General features: G+C 43.9%; 1 non-coding gene across 1 annotated transcript; it reads left to right on the top strand.

Moving 5' to 3' along the window:
- The first annotated feature begins 1,670 nt into the window (after positions 1-1,670).
- Positions 1,671-1,742, top strand: TRNAA-UGC (transfer RNA alanine (anticodon UGC)). The gene has a single exon. It is a non-coding gene; the product is annotated as a tRNA-Ala (tRNA).
- The last annotated feature ends 12,637 nt before the right edge of the window (positions 1,743-14,379 follow it).

Below are 14,379 nucleotides of genomic sequence, written 5' to 3'. Positions count from 1 at the left end.
GTACAATAAACCTCATTTCAAGGCAGAAACATTACTGTGTCCAACAGTTATTACATATATCAAAATGAAATAGCTGTTGCAAAAACACCAATTTTTAAAAAACATTAAGCTTAAGATTAATAGGGGTGCCCAAACTTTTTATATAACTGTATTTACACTGCTCAAAATAATAAAGGGAGCACTCAAATAACACATCCTAGATCTGAATGAATGAAATCTTCTCATTGAATACTTTGTTCTGTACAAAGTTGAATGTGCTGACAACAAAATCACACAAAAATCATCAATTGAAATCACATTTATTAACCAATGGAGGCCTGGATTTGGAGTCACCCCCAAAATTAAAGTGGAATAACACACTACAGGCTGATCCAACTCTGATGTAATGTCCTTAAAACAAGTCAAAATGAGGCTCAGTATTGTGTGTGACCTCCACGTGCCTGTATGACCTCCCTACAACGCCTGGGCATGCTCCTGATGAGGCTGAGTATTGTGTGTGGCCTCCATGTGCCTGTATGACCTCCCTACAACGCCTGGGCATGCTCCTGATGAGGCTGAGTATTGTGTGTGGCCTCCACGTGCCTGTATGACCTCCCTACAACGCCTGGGCATGCTCCTGATGAGGCTGAGTATTGTGTGTGGCCTCCATGTGCCTGTATGACCTCCCTACAACGCCTGGGCATGCTCCTGATGAGGCTGAGTATTGTGTGTGGCCTCCACGTGCCTGTATGACCTCCCTACAACGCCTGGGCATGCTCCTGATGAGGCTGAGTATTGTGTGTGGCCTCCATGTGCCTGTATGACCTCCCTACAACGCCTGGGCATGCTCCTGATGAGGTTGCGGATGGTCTCCTGTGGGATCTCCTCCCAGACCTGGACTAAAGCATCCGCCAACTCCTGGACAGTCTGTGGTGCAACGTGACGTTGGTGGATGGAGCGAGACATGATGTCCCAGATGTGCTCAATCGGATTCAGGTCTGGGGAACGGGCGGCCAGTCCATAGCTTCAATGCCTTCATCTTGCAGGAACTGCTGACACACTCCAGCCACATGAGGTCTGGCATTGTCCTGCATTAGGAGGAACCCAGGGCCAACCTCACCAGCATATGGTCTCACAAGAGGTCTGAGGATCTCATCTCGGTACCTAATGGCAGTCAGACTACCTCGGCGAGCACATGGAGGGCTGTGCTGCGGGCTGGTATGTTTATGCACAATCACCAGGGACCTTCCCAGCCTGATAATATCAGCTCTCAGTTGTCTGCTTTAATTAACTTTGCTGGTTACATGGGGGGATACACCACGTCATTTTTTTTTGTTTGTTTTTTTATTTAATCATTAAAAGCTGCCTGATAAGCTCCACAGGGTGCAAAGTTATTATATGTTGGGTGGTTGTGCAATTATTTGTCTATATGTCTGTTCCTATGTCTAAATGTCTCTCTGTACGTCTGTTGGTCAATATATCTGTCTATCTATCTACTCAATCTATCTCCATTATCTATCTCCATGTCATTTATTGCTGTCTAAAAACGCTAGAAAAATGCAGGAAAAAAAGCACGTTTTTGCCGCTGCGTTTTTCCTGCCAAGAGATGTGGAAATGCTGCAGAAATTTCTGCTTTCAAATAAGTGTGAACATACCCTTAGGGTTTTGCATATGAGCATAACACACATGCAGGGGATGTAGCTCAGTGGTAGAGCGCATGCTTTGCATGTATGAGGCCGCGGGTTTAATCCCCGGCATCTCCATTGTCATGTATTCCACAGAGATCACTCTATATCTCACCATGCTGTCACTGTGTCAGGATTTCATCAGGGATTCCAACATATGGAATATATGTTAATGCCCTCTGTACAGTCACTGTCAGCTTCACAATAGCCCAATTATTAATATTACTCGCTGCCACCACCGGCCGAGTTTGAAATATAGTACAAGGCCTTGCCTGGCCAAACGCCTGCATTCTGGTAGTGTATGGCTTCTGGGAAGGGAACGATTACAGGACAAAAGAAACAGAACGATTAGACTTTATATTTAATCCAAATGGGAGGCAGTGTTTAGGAAAACTATACAAAAATGTTTACAAAAGGAGACAATTCAATACATTAATAGTTACACCAAATAATAAGGATTAAAGAAGAGACTTACTATAAGATCGCTGAGACAATTCAATATAGGTGGATTTGATTTGAACGTTATCGAATATGACCCATTGCTTATAGTATCTATACCCCCCAGCCAACTATTTTATGCTGAAGGGAGAGACCCCCCTGGGATGACGTCACAGGGACTGGGCTCTAGCCTGCACATTTTATTAAAAACTTCTGGGATAACTCATCGCTCGTTGATCCCAGAATCCCAAAAGTGATACCATATTTCTATTATGATTTTACCTTCATTTAAGGACCACACACTGCATAGTTGCGACCTGCTATCCTAGTGCTTTAGTGCTACAGCTCCATGGAGGGGTTTGATAAAATATGCATAGCGTTATGTGATATTTCAGTTTTTCTTTTTTAATAATTTTGCAAAAATTTCTACATTTCAGTTTTTTTTCAGTCAAGATGGGGTGCAGAGTGTACTTTAATGAGGAAAAAATGAACTTTTTAGAGTTTACCAAATGGCTGCAATGAAACAAAGAGTGAAACATTTAAAGGGGTCTGAATACTTTCCGTATCCAATGTATTGCTCCATACAGTATGGGCCCCATATAATGCTCCATACAGTATGGCCCCATATAATGCTCAATATAGTATGGGCCCCATATAATGCTCCATACAGTATGGCCCCATATAATGCTCAATATAGTATGGCCCCATATAATGCTCCATACAGTATGGCCCCATGTAATGCTCCATACAGAAAAAAAATAATAATCAAATACTTCCCTCTCCTTGTTCCCCGCTGGCCGCAGGTCCTGTCTCCACAGCGTGTTCCGGCTCTCTGCACTGTGACTGCCCAGCACAGAGGGGGCGCTGTAGTGATCGCGCCCTCTTCCCTGAGATGTCACAGAGTCGGAAGACACCGGAGCTGCGGAGGAACGTGGAGAGATGAGTATCGCGAGCAGTTTAAAGCAATGTGGGACGCGGTGCCAGAGCCCGTGCTGTACTGCTCTGCCAGCTGTATAGTGGCCGCTTCCAGGTACTGCACAGCTGACCCTATTCATATGAATAGAGTGGATCTGCAGTACCCGCTGTAGCCACTATGCAGTTGTTGGCGCTGTGCTGTTCCAGTCTGCAAATAATCACATCCAACCGGCACCAAGAACAGCTGATCACGCGTGCCGGGGGTCACGTCCCCATTAATCTGATATTGGTCGCCTATCCTAAGGGTAAGCCATCAATATAAGAGTGCTGGACATCCCCTTTATCTGTTGCCACTACCCCTATACCAACTAATGGTAAATCCCTACCTCACTTATCATTATGTGCTGCTAATGTTACGTAACAACATTCTATATAGTGAAGTCACAACCAGACATAGAGATGGTAAATATTATTTATTTTTAGGAATATTTGGACAAATAATGGAATATATGAGGATATCATAGTCGGGGCTGCAGCTGTTATCAGCATCTCTGCACATGATGGAATCAGGGTCTCTATGAAGCAGATGAGGGATCTGTGGATCATTATGGAAATGATCTGTAACTTCTGCAGATTTCTGTAAAGAGAAGACGCCAAATTATTACATCTCATCAATAGATTCCCAGTAAAAAGTTAATAATCAGCTGGAAAATATAAAAAAGCAAATTCTAATATCTACTTACATGAAGGACAAGTCATTCTGATCTAATTCCTCAATGTTCTCCAGACTTGGATCATCCTTCTATGAAAAGGAGAAAAGAACAATTACTTATATGTCACATGTGATATAGATATCATGGGGCAGCGGGAATGAGAGGTGACTTACCATCGGGTGTTTTTGGGGTGTTCATGGCCCTTCATGCTTGGTAAGATGTTGACCAAAGCTGATGGTAAACTAAAGAGAGATCAGAACAGCAGGAAGTTACAGGTGATATTTTTTACAGTCTTGTAATGAATGTAGTGTTAATGTATGCATTGCTCCCTTACCTGGGCTGGGGGTCAGTATGTTCTTCACCACTGTCTGCACCATGAACATGGGGCTTCAATGGAAGCAGTGGTTACGGCACAGGGGGCACAGAGGTTTGGAGCGGAGCCATCTAGTAATACATCCCTGATGGAAGGTGTGGTCACATGGAAGGACCGTGACCTGCTCTCCGATCTCATATTCGGTCATACAGATGATACATGACTCGGCCTCCTCCTGTGCGGTTACATCCCTTGTTGGGAGATTTGCAATTAGCAGTGCTCTCCTGTGAACCCAATGCTGCCGCCTCTGCCGCACAGGTAGATTTTGTGCAGGTGGCTCCATAGCATTGCTGTCGCTCTGACGTCCATCACTGGTAGAAGGTCTTTCCTCGTCTCTTGGAGGAGACCGTCCATCACTGGTAGAAGGTCTCTCCTGCACAGGTAGGTTTTGTGCAGGTGGCTCCACCTGTGGCAGTGGTGGTGTCATCACACCCACTTCCTCCAGTTGAATGGGTGGGAGGGGACGGCCGCCATCCCTGCTGCTCTCTCCGGAGGGCTCTGCAGGGGCTGGTCTTAGAGGAGAGCGGCTTCTATCCCTGCTCTCTTCCTGTCCTCTACGCCGTGGAGGATCTCTGGCCCATCTCCATCTCCTCTCAGTGACATTGCTGTCTCTCTGACGTCCATCACTGGTAGAAGGTCTTTCCTGATCTCTTGGAGAAGACCTCCTTCCATCACTGGTAGAAGGTCTTTCCTGATCTCTTGGAGGAGACCTCCTCCGTCCATGGACAATTATGGCCTGACCTATAAACAAATAAGAATTTATCTGAATTATTTCCAATTTTAGTAAACACTTTTTGGCTATAGTGATGGGTCCTTCTACTGCTGTGGTGTTTAGGGAGAGGGGAACCCTAGAAAGAATTGACTTTATTTTGGCCTTAGTTAACCTGCACTGTCTGTCCTGAAATGTGTCCCCTCATACCCCAGGGATATCTCCTCCCAGGAAAGCCCTATAGTGTGGGAATATTGTGGATCTCCCCCAAATATTTCCCTTACCTTGATTTTCTGGTCGGCGCAGCCATGCCTCATTGTCAGCAATCAACTGGCGCAGCTCCCGGGCGCTCATGACTTAGGTACCTGGAGCTGGCTGATAGAATATTGGAGAACTAAGCTCTCCGGTGGCACCGGTGTTATTGTGCTCTGATCAAAGATCAAGAAGAAGAAATGGAAGTAATCACCAGATGTGTAACACAAACTAGTTCGCTCTTCCACAACCAAAGTGAAGTCTCAGCAAAAGCATCAACTTAAGAAATGGCGCTGATGTCACAGTGCTCAGAGATTATATACCCTCAGGACATTCCATGATGTCATTATGACATCATAACTGAGTGACCCCCTAATCCTGAGCATTGTGACATCAGAGCAGCCAGGCCGCCATGTTTGCTGCCAACTGGTGAATGAGGCAGAGAATGTGGAATAGAAATATCCCATCTGATTAATAGAATATAAATCTATATAAATCTGTGTTGGAAAAGATAGAAAAATCAGTTTTCTCCATGTTTGTAAATAGTCGTTTTTTTGCTTTGGTAGATATTATATACATGTTATATATGGTGTAAATTATCCTCTGCTGTAAATGATAAGAATGGAATGTTATTCTTTATCATTTATAGTTGTGGGTGATACATTATTGCTAAACAATAAACAACTCACCGACCTGTCAGGGAAATGATCAGGTTATATAAATGAGTGAAAATAGAATAAATAATAATAGAAGGTAAAGTATACAAATGCCTCTAAAAAAAAAAGTCATCAGTTTTTTTTACTTTTCTGTACCACCAGGGCCGTCCTACATGACATACATGGATTTTACCTGGGTGTCTCGTGCCCCTATAATAATGTGTCCATATCACTCAGTTACCCCAAATCCACAAAACTATCTATTAGAACAGGACCTGGACTGGTAATCTTCCTACCTGGCAGATTCCCTGTGGACGCCTCGGGTGGGCTGGTCAGTGGATCACCAGCAAGGTGCAGATTTAGCCCTCCTAAAGTATAACAATAGTACAGTGGTGGCCAAAAGTATTGGCACCCCTGCAATTCTGTCGGATGATACTCAGTTTCTTCCTGAAAATGATTGCAATCACAAACTCTTTGGTATTATTATCTTCATTTAATTTGTCTGCAATGAAAAAAAACAAAAAGAATTGTCCTAAAGCTAAATTGGATATAATTCCACACCAAACCTAGAAAAGGGGGTGGACAAAAGTATTGGCACTGTTTGAAAAATCATGTGATGCTTCTCTAATTCATGTAATTAACAGCACCTGTAACTTACCTGTGGCACCTAACAGGTGTTGGCAATAACTAAATCACACTTGCAGCCAGTTAACATGGATTAAAGTTGACTCAACCTCTGTCCTGTGTCCTTGTGTGTACCATATTGAGCATGGAGAAAAGAAAGAAGACCAAAGAACTGTCTGAGGACTTGAGAAACCAAATTGTGAGGAAGCATGAGCAATCTCAAGGCTACAAGTCCATCTCCAAAGACCTGAATGTTCCTGTGTCTTCCGTGCGCAGTGTCATCAAGAAGTTTAAAGCCCATGGCACTGTGGCTAACCTCCCTTGATGTGGACGGAAAAGAAAAATTGACGAGAGATTTCAACGCAAGATTGTGCGGATGGTGGATAAAGAACCTCTACTAACATCCAAACAAGTTCAAGCTTCCCTGCAGTCCAAGGGTACAACAGTGTCAACCCGTACTATCCGTCGGCGTCTGAATGAAAAGGGACTGTATGGTAGGATACCCAGGAAGACCCCACTTCTTACCCCGAGACATAAAAAAGCCAGGCTGGAGTTTGCCAAAACTTACCTGAGAAAGCCTAAAACGTTTTGGAAGAATGTTCTCTGGTCAGATGAGACAAAAGTCGAGCTTTTTGGGAAAAAGCATCAACATAGAGTGTACAGGAAAAAAAAGAGGCATTCAAAGAAAAGAACACGGTCCCTACAGTCAAACATGGTGGAGGTTCCCTGATGTTTTGGGGTTGCTTTGCTGCCTTTGGCACTGGACTGCTTGACCGTGTGCATGGCATAATGAAGTCTGAAGACTACCAACAAATTTTGCAGCATAATGTAGGGCCCAGTGTGAGAAAGCTGGGTCTCCCTCAGAGGTCATGGGTCTTCCAGCAGGACAATGACCCAAAACACACTTCCAAAAGCGCTATAAAATGGTTTGAGAGAAAGCACTGGAGACTTCTAAGGTGGCCAGCAATGAGTCCAGACCTGAATCCCATAGAACACCTGTGGAGAGATCTCAAAATGGCAGTTTGGAGAAGGCACCCTTCAAATATCAGGGACCTGGAGCAGTTTGCCAAAGAAGAATGGTCTACAATTCCAGCAGAGCATTGTAAGAAACTCATTGATGGTTACCGGAAGCGGTTGTTCGCAGTTATTTTGGCTAAAGGTTGTGCAACCAAGTATTAGGCTGAGGGTGCCAATACTTTTGTCCGGCCCATTTTTGGAGTTTTGTGTGAAATGATCAATGATTTGATTTTTGCTTCATTCTCTTTTGTGTTTTTTCCTTGCAAGCAAATTAAATGAAGATAATAAGACCAAAGAATTTGTGATTGCAATCATTTTCAGGAAGAAACTGAGTATTATCTGACAGAATTGCAGGGGTGCCAATACTTTTGGCCACCACTGTAACTATAACAATAGTATGTTTGCATACTATAGCGCTACAGAGTGCTACTTTATTTGTTGGTTATATATGGAGATGGCTACTCTTAGTAAGCACCTGTACACACCGGTTTTCTGTTTTGAAAGTGACGGTCAGTCTTTTGATATTTGTATATATAGGATTTCTGAATGATCACTCCACCCCTAAGCCTCAGGAGGTTTTAATTATAGCAGGATCCTACCCTCCCATATACATGTAGACTTTAGTATAAGATTGGATTCACACTAGGTAGGTTCCTGGCAACGAGAGTCGCCTTACCATGGCTATCGGGTACACATGAATTGGCTAATTTATGCGCTAAGAATTCTCATTTATTTCTATTTTCTAGAGCAGTAATGCAATTCAAATTTCATACATTTCATGTTTTCATGCTATAGCGCTACAGAGTGCTACTTTATTTGTTAGTTATATAGATGGCAACTCTTAGTAAGCACCTGTACAGACCAGTTTTCTGTTTTGGAAGTGACGGTCAGTCTTTTGATAGCTGTTATTAATAACCAGGGAACATTTTGGGCTAATGGCCCCTTTCCCTGGCTAGTAATATCAGCCCCCAGCAGACGGCTTTCCCTCTGCTGGTTATGAAAATTTGGCCAGAGCCCCCTCTGTTTTTTTAATCTAATTCTTTATTTTACACATAATGTACACTGGGCTTGCTGACTACAATTTCCATCACTGTCGCCTGCTCGCGCTGATCTCAGGCAACAATGATATGAGCTGCATTCAGCTCCCGGCGCATGTCCAGCACTCCGGCATTCAAAAGTCTCGCATTAGAGCTACCGCCGTCAGACCCGGTGGCTTGAACTCCGGTAACCTTGTAGAGTTCAAAGCCACCGGGTCTCCCGGCAGTTGCAAGGCCCAGAAACCTCATGGGAAACTTTGAGGGACATTTTAGGTTTTGGAAGTTTCCAGCTGCTGGAACACCTAGTGGCAGCGAACTAAGGTTACTTTAGGTGTGTATTTTACTGTGCTTGTTAATAAAAAAAGAGAAGTGGGGTCCCTCGTAATTTTTATAATCAGCAAAGGGAAAATCAACGGCTGGTGGCTGATATTATTTGGGAACAGGCCAATAGCCATAAAGATTCCCAGGCTATTAATATCAGCTCACAGCTGTTTGCTTAGCCTTTACTGCTTATTATAGGGGAGACCCCAAACAAAAATTGATGTGGGGTCCCCCTATATTCACTAACCATCAAAGGCTAAACAGACAGCTGCGAGATGATATTAATAGCTTAGGAAGTGGCCATGGTTATTGGCCCCCTCCTAGACTAAAAACATCAGCTCTCATCCGCCCCAGAAATGGTACATCAATAAAATGTGCCAAATCTGATGCTTAGCCTCTGCTCTTCCCACTTGTCTTGATGCGATGACAAGTGGGTTAATGATTGTGGGGTTGACGTCAGCTGTTTTATGGCCGCTAACATCAAGCCCACAAGTTAGTAATGGAGAGGCATCTATAAGACTCCCTATTACTAACCCAATAATCAGATTGTAAAAAAACACACCCAGAATAAAGTCCTTTATTTGAAATAAAGACAAACACTCCTTTATTAAAATAAAAATAAAAAAGTATTATATTCACCTTTACACCTAATTCACCAAAGCCTTTGTCCCCTGTAAAAGAGAAAAAAATAAAAAAACACCATAATGCTCACCTTAACACCTAATCCCTGATGCCCTTGTCACCTGTAAACGACAAAAAGTAGTAAACCACCATAATACTCACCTGTCTGCCGTGAATATAATCCATACTGTCCCACGACAATCCGGATGACTTGGAGAAGAGTCACATCAGCAGTCACTAATGTGACTGCTCTCCACGACAGCCCGCTCACACTGACACAAGAGTGTAATCTCTCCTGCAGGTGATGCCGCCTTTCTACCGCTGCTGATGGCCTGCAACCAATCATCAGACATAAGCAATATCAGGAGATCATCATGGGGTGCAGTGCTTGTCACGGTGCGTATCTGGGAGGTAAGTGCTCTATGCTTTCTTCTTAATTCATTGGGACAATAGAAAAGCGCCATCCAGTAGGGAACAATCTCTTTAAAATACGGGAAAAGGAGAATTGCATTTTTTTTTAATCTGTTCAATAAAAGGCATAAAAAATAAAATCGCCTCCTTTTTTCCCCATATTTTAAATATAAACAAATAATGAAAAAATTAAAGAAAAATAGTTTTGTCTTGTCCCTAATAGTCCAGACTATGAGAATATGATGTTATTTATGCTGCATGATTATAAAAGAGAAAAAATAATAGAGAAAATCTATTAGTAGATAGTCATAGATTAGTGACTCTTGGAGATGAGAACAAATCCATGGGTGTCCATACAGGGGATGTAGCTCAGTGGTAGAGCGCATGCTTTCCCTGTATGAGGCCCCAGGTTCAATCCCCGACATCTCCATGTTTTGTGATAAAAAAACTAGTAAAGCTTCCAAATATTCAGGAATCTGATACGTGTGAGTATACAGCGGCTCGTCTGTCTGGGTGTAACACAGAACTAAATATCAGATATTTGCTTTTGAAAATGTTATGCAGAGTGATTGTTGGACACTAGGGGGCAGTGTAATCAGCACAATACACCTACATACATCGCTAGAGACTAGAGAGGAGGAAATCAGTTTTCAGGACCAGCGGCCGCAACAGTTATTCTGTGGCCGCTGGACAGGAGCCCCCCAAACCTAATCCCACCTGCTGGTATATTATGTGAGTGCTGTGTGCTATTAGTACAGTGGGGAAAATAAGTATTTGATACGCTGCTGATTTTGCCAGGGGCGGACACAGACTGTAGTGAGCCCCACATAACACTGCATACAGAATACTGGCCCCCATATAACGCTCCATGCAGGCTGTTCCCCCCTTACAATGCCCCATTACACGAGCGATATCTATTGTGAATTCTACAATAGCCCAGAAACCGGCAAATCCTCACAGCGCACAGTGCAGACCGGACAGTATAGTCCTCCATACAGTATTATGGGCACCATATAATGCTCCATACAGGATACTGACCCCCTTATAATGCTCCATACAGGATACTGGCCCCCATATAACGCTCCATACAGGATACTGACCCCCTTATAATGCTCCATACAGGATACTGGTCCCCATATAATGCTCCATACAGGATACTGGTCCCCATATAATGCTCCCTACAGGATACTGGTCCCCATATAACGCTCCATACAGGATACTGTCCCCCATATAATGCTCCATACAGAATACTGACCCCCATATAACACTCCATACAGAATATTGGCCCCATGTAATGCTCCATGCAGGCTGTTCCCTCCTCATAATGCCCCATGCAGGATGTCACACATCCCCCCACCAGATAATGCCCCATGCAGGATGTCACACACCCCCCCACCATATAATGCTCCATGCAGGATGTCACACCCACTTTCCCCCCACCATATAATGCCCCATGCCCCATACATGAAAAAAATAAAAAAAATCCAATACTCACCTCACTTCTTACCTGCTGCTGGCGCTGCTCCGGACTCCAGCGTCGCCCGCGTCTTCCCGCTCTGCACTGTGACAGGTCAGGAGAGAGCGCGCGCGGTGTAAAGACATCACCGCGCCCTCTGACCTGAGACGTCACAGTCAGAGGACGCGGAAGACGCTGAGGAGGCACGGGGAGGGGTAAGTATTGTGCCGGCGCCGTCACATGACCGGAGATGTCCCTGCGCTCAGCATGGTGCCGGGGAACCATGTGGAGCGCAGGGACATCTCCGGTCATGTGACGGCGGGAGGTCCTGCGGGGGGGCTCCATGAAGAGACGCACAAGAGGGGGGTCCCGAAGGGGCCCCGACCGGCCGGGCCCCATGCTGGAGTCAGGGCAGTCATGCCCTGATGGCGGCCCTGCTGGAGGCTGGAGGGGCCCCCTCTCCCTCGGGGGCCCCCGTTCAATGAACCGGCTGCACAGGCGGTAGTTCCGCCCCTGACTCCACCAGCAGAATAGTGTGTGCAGCTCTGGATTATAATACAGGATGTAACTCAGGATCAGTAATGTAATGAATGTACACAGTGACTCCACCAGCAGAATAGTGTGTGCAGCTCTGGAGTATAATAAAGGATGTAACTGAGGATGACTAGAGAATCAGTAATGTAATATATGTGCACAGTGACTGCACCAGCAGAATAGTGAGTGCAGCTCTGGAGTATAATGCAGGATGTAAGTCAGGATCAGTAATGTAATGAATGTAGACAGTGACTGCACCAGCAGAATAGTGAGTGCAGCTCTGAATTATAATACAGGATGTAACTCAGGATCAGTAATGTAATGAATGTAGACAGTGACTCCACCAGCAGAATAGTGTGTGCAGCTCTGGAGTATAATAAAGGATGTAACTGAGGATGAGTAGAGAATCAGTAATGTAATATATGTGCACAGTGACTGCACCAGCAGAATAGTGAGTGCAGCTCTGGATTATAATACAAGATGTAACTCAGGATGAGTAATGTAATGTATGTACACAGTGACTGCACCAGCAGAATAGTGAGTACAGCTCTGGAGTATAATACAGGATGTAACTCAGGATCAGTAATGTAATGTATGTACACAGTGACTGCACCAGCAGAATAGTGAGAGCAGCTCTGGAGTATAATACAGTATATAACTCAGGATCAGTGCAGGATCAGTAATGTAATGTATGTACACAGTGACTCCACCAGCAGAATAGTGAGTGCAGCTCTGGAGTATAATACAGGATGTAACTGAGGATCAGTAGAGGATCAGTAATGTAATGTATGTGCACAGTGACTGCACAAGCAGAATAGTGAGTGCAGCTCTGGAGTATAATACAGGATGCAAGTCAGGATAAGTACAAGATTAGTAATGTAATATATGTACACAGTGACTGCACCAGCAGAATAGTGAGTACAGCTCAGGATTATAATACAGGATGTAACTCAGGATCAGTAATGTAATGTATGCACACAGTGACTGCACCAGCAGAATAGTGAGTGCAGCTCTGGAGTATAATATAGGATGTAACTAAGGATCAGTACAGGATCAGTAATGTAATGTATGTACACAGTGACTGTACCAGCAGAATAGTGAGTGCAGCTCTGGAGTATAATACAGGATGGAACTCAGGATCAGTAATGTAATGTATGTACACAGTGACTGCACTAGCAGAATAGTGAGTGCAGCTCTGGGGTATAATAAGGGATGTAACTCAGGATCAGTACAGGATCAGTAATGTAATATATGTACACAGTGGTGCACCAGCAGAATAGTGAGTGCAGCTCTGGAGTATAATACAGGATGTAACTCAGGATCAGTAGAGGATCAGTAATGTAATGTATGTACACAGTGACTACACCAGCAGAATAGTGAGTGCATCTCTGGAGTATAATACAGGATGTAGCTCAGGATCAGAACCGGATCAGTAATGTAATGTATGTGCACAGTGACTGCACCAGCAGAATAGTGAGTGCAGCTCTGGAGTATAATACAGGATGGAACTCAGGATCAGTAATGTAATGTATGTACACAGCGACTGCACTAGCAGAATAGTGAGTGCAGTTCTGGAGTATAATACAGGATGGAACTCAGGATCAGTAATGTAATGTATGTACACAGTGACTGCACTAGCAGAATAGTGAGTGCAGCTCTGGAGTATAATACAGGATGTAACTCAGGATCAGTACAGGATCAGTAATGTAATATATGTACACAGTGGCTGCACCAGCAGAATAGTGAGTGCAGCTCTGGAGTATAATACAGGATGTAACTCAGGATCAGTACAGGATCAGTAATGTAATGTATGTACACAGTGACTGCACCAGCAGAATAGTGAGTTCAGCTCTGGAGTATAATACAGGATGTAACTCAGGATCAGAACCGGATCAGTAATGTAATGTATGTGCACAGTGACTGCACCAGCAGAATAGTGAGTGCAGCTCTGGAGTATAATACAGGATGGAACTCAGGATCAGTAATGTAATGTATGTACACAGTGACTGCACTAGCAGAATAGTGAGTGCAGCTCTGGAGTATAATACAGGATGGAACTCAGGATTAGTAATGTAATGTATGTACACAGTGACTCCACCAGCAGAATAGTGAGTGCAGCTCTGGAGTATAATAAAGGAATTAACTGAGGATGAGTAGAGGATCAGTAATGTAATGTATGTACACAGTGACTGCACCAGCACAATAGTGAGTTCAGCTCTGGAGTATAATACAGGATGTAACTAAGGATCAGTACAGGATCAGTAATGTAATATATGTACACAGTGACAGCACCAGCAGAAAAGTGAGTGCAGCTCTGGAGTATAATACAGGATGTAACTCATGATCAGTACAGGATCAGTAATGTAATGTATGTACACAGTGACTGCACCAGCACAATAGTGAGTTCAGCTCTGGAGTATAATACAGGATGTAACTCAGGATTAGTACAGGATCAGTAATGTAATGTATGTACACAGTGACTACACCAGCAGAATAGTGAGTGCAGCTCTGGATTATAATACAGGATGTAACTCAGGATCAGTAATGTAATGTATGTACACAGTGACTGCAGCAGCAGAATAGTGAGTGCAGCTCTGGAGTGTAATACAGGATGTAACTCAGGATCAGTAATGTAATG

This window comes from Phyllobates terribilis, unplaced genomic scaffold (genome assembly GCF_046119375.1).
Source record: "Phyllobates terribilis strain yellow unplaced genomic scaffold, ASM4611937v1 Scaffold_339__1_contigs__length_2057567, whole genome shotgun sequence".
Lineage (NCBI taxonomy): Eukaryota > Metazoa > Chordata > Amphibia > Anura > Dendrobatidae > Phyllobates > Phyllobates terribilis.
The sequence above is the reverse complement of the archived record's forward strand: the minus strand, read 5'-3'. Positions and strand labels throughout refer to the sequence as shown.